Below are 3,747 nucleotides of genomic sequence, written 5' to 3' on the forward strand. Positions count from 1 at the left end.
CTGTTCTGAATAGGAGGTAATTCCCTGTCCTCTAGTTAGTTTTTGTTTTGGTGTAAGTCCATGCATATACTGGAGGGCCGAAGAAACTGGTGCACCTGACTAATGCCGTGTAGCGCCGCGCGAGCACGCAGAAGTGCCGCAACACGACGTGGCGTGGACTCGACAGATGTCTGAAGTAGTGCTGGAGGGAACTGACACCATGAACCCTGCACGGCTGTCCATAAATCCGTAAGTGTACGAGGAGGTGGAGATCTCGTCTGAACAGCACGTTGCAAGGCAACCCACATATGCTCAATAACGTTCATGTCTGGGGAGTCTGGTGGCCAGCGGAAGTGTTTAAACTCAGAGCAGTATTCCTGCATCCATTCTGTAGCAATTCCTGACGTGTGGAGAGTCGCGTTGTCCCGCTGGAATAACCCAAGCCTATCGGCATGTTCAGTGGACATGAACTGATGCATGTGACCAGGCGGGATGCTTATGTACGTGTCATCTGTCAGAGTCGTATCTAGACGTATCAGGGGTCCCCTGTCACTGCAACTGCACATGCTCCACACCATTACAGAGCCTCCAACAGCTTGAGCAGCCCCCTGCTGACATGCAGGGTCCATGAATTTATGAGGATGTCTCTATATCCATACGCATCCATCCGCTTGATACAATTTGAAACGAGACCTGTCAGACCAGGCAGCATGTTTCCAGTCATCAACAGTCCAATGTCAGTGGTGATGGGTCTAGGCGAGGGGTAAAGCTTTGTGTCATGCAGTCATCAAGGGTTAAAGGCGCTGCAGTCTGGAACCGCAAGACCGCTACGGTCGCAGGTTCGAATCCTGCCTCGGGCATGGATGTTTGTGATGTCCTTAGGTTAGTTAGGTTTAACTAGTTCTAAGTTCTAGGGGACTAATGACCTCAGAAGTTGAGTCCCATAGTGCTCAGAGCCATTTGAACCATTTCATCAAGGGTACACGAGTGGGCCTTCGGCTCCGAAAGCCCATACCGATGCTGTTTCATTGAATGGTTCGCGCTCTGACACTTGTTGATGGCCCAGCATTGAAATCTGCAGAAACTTGCGGAAGGGATGCATTTCTGTCACGCTGAACGATTCTCTTCAGTTGTCGCTGGTCTCGTCCTTGCAGGATGTTTTTCCGGCCGCAGCGATGTCGCATATTTGATGTTTTACCGGATTCCTGATATTCACGGTACTCTCGTGAAATAGTTGTACGGGAAAATCCCCACTTCATCGCTACCTCGGAGATGCTGTGTCCCATCGCTCGTGCACCAACTATAATGTCACGTTCAAACTCACTTTAATCTTGATAACCTACTATTGTAGCAGCAGTAACCGGTCAGACAACTGCTCCAGACACTTGTTGTATTATATCGGCGTTGCCGACAGCAACACCGTATTCTGTCAGTTTTCATATCTCCATATTTGAATACGCATGCCTATACTAGCTTCTTTGGCACTTTAGTGTATTACGAAAATGGACTTACGTTTGTACTTAGGTGTGTACGTTTCTCATTTCCCCCTGAACCACTGGACCGGTTTCAGCCAAACTTCGTAGTATCAGGTAGCAGTCGCTAGGATGACAAGAACCACCTATCATAGTTCACGAGATACGGAAGTCATAAGGTTCAAAATGGTTCAAATGGCTCTGAGCACTATGGGACTTAACTTCTAAGGTCATCAGTCCCCTAGAACTTAGAACTACTTAAACCTAACTAACCTAAGGACATCACACACATCCATGCCCGAGGCAGGATTCGAACCTGCGACCGTAGCGGCCGCGCGGTTCCAGACTGTAGCGCCTTTAACCGCTTGGCCATCACGGCCGGCCGGAAGTCATAAGGAATTAGGTGTGTGAAAAACTGCTGCGTCATGGATGACGTTTAAATTTATTACATCTGTGCTATGAAATGTACTCGCAACAAGTTTCTCATACAGTTTACACACATGCCCCTAAATGAACTTACAAAGTTATATCTTTCATAAACACTAAGATGCGTGGAAAACTGCCACATCATGCATGACGTTTAAAATTATTACTTCTGTGCTACTAAGTCTATTCGTAACATATTTCACAGACAGCACTCACATATGCCGCTGAATGTACCTTGACAAATGTATCACTGTATGACACATAGTTCATGAGATATCATATCATAAACACTGAGAGACACGAAAAAATGCCGCATCATGCAAGTTTTAATACATTTATTCTTTACTACTACGCGTAAGATTCTTCTATACTCCAGTCGGCTTAAGAAAATCACTGATATATGGCAGCTCTTTTGACAGCTTCCAACTGCGAAAAGCAAGCGGCTGTAGGAGAAAATAATAGCCGTCTGTAGAGCTATGAACAGGCGTTACCGTAGAGCCTGTACTATTACATTTGTAGTTTATGCGTATTTCTTTGTACGACTGTTTCATAATTTCAAAGGTGTTTTCAAGGAAACAAAATTTTTGTATATTATTGTACAAACACAGCTCTTTTTTTTTATATTTTCGTTTTTAATAGAAAATTGTCAGAATGAATACACGGACAATGCCAGGTTTATCAACCAACCTTTTAGGTCTTCGGCATTGGACCCATTCTTGATTTTTTTGATCGATTGTATCATTCGAGCTAGTAAATACACACGCAGTTTTCATCCTTTTCATCACACTCCCGCAGCTTATAAGAGAAAGAAAGAAAAACTAGATGGGATATTTGTTGAAAGTGGAATGCTTGCTAAAAGACGCTTTGTAAGGACTAGTTTGTGAAAGGAGAATTTTCCTGCGTGTTCATTTCTTTAGACTGTCTCTCCAACCGCTGTTGTCTTAAAGTTTCCTTGACGGGAATATCAATTAGGATGGAATGCAAAACTGCACGTAAACGTGCCCCAACAGAACTGCGTAAACGTGTCCCGTCGCCATCTTTCAATTAGTTTCGAAATTACAGTAGTAACTTCATGGCTTTCAAATTATACGCTTGTGTCATGGATAGTAAAATGATCTGATCTTTCGCATTTCAAACAGGTGTGCTCCCTAGGAGCTTCGATATTTGAGTAACAAAATTTACTCACTTTATATAACAAGACATATATGAAGGGCTTATTTCAATAGTGGGACAAGTCCATTTTTGTTCATTTTGAGATACAGAGTCCTAAAGTTAAATGAGCGCTGAAAAATCTGCAGTTGAGATACCAGAAATATTCAAGCATATGGCTTCTTGCTAGAGATGAACCTTTCTTTCCGTTTGTTTGGACCATTAATTTCAGAAGCATTACAGACAGAAAAGTGGAGGTAATATACTTGTACCACTAGTGAAATAATCCCTTCAAATGTTATTCGCACTGGTGCTGTAAAGTTTGCCGGCCAGGGTGGCCGAGCGGTTCTAGGCGCTACAGTCCGGAGCCGCGCGACCGCCACGGTCGCAGGTTCGAATCCTGCCTCGGGCATGGATGTGTGTGATGTCCTTAGGTTAGTTAGGTTTAAGTGGTTCTAAGTTCTAGGGGACTGATGACCTCAGAAGTTAAGTCCCATAGTGCTCAGAGCCATTTGAACCATTTTTTGCTGTGAAGTTTGTGAGAGCCCTCAGCAGATGGCGGTACTAGTCTTCCATTGTCGGTAGCGCTTTAACAAGAAAGGTGTCCGAAAAAAGCGCTGCACGAAAAGATGCCCCGTGCGTATAAGTGCCCCGGTCTCCCCTTCTGTGTGTTATCCGCCTTTCCCTATAGCTTACATCTATTTTTCTAAGAATTTCTATT

Source organism: Schistocerca nitens, chromosome 7 (genome assembly GCF_023898315.1).
Source record: "Schistocerca nitens isolate TAMUIC-IGC-003100 chromosome 7, iqSchNite1.1, whole genome shotgun sequence".
NCBI lineage: Eukaryota > Metazoa > Arthropoda > Insecta > Orthoptera > Acrididae > Schistocerca > Schistocerca nitens.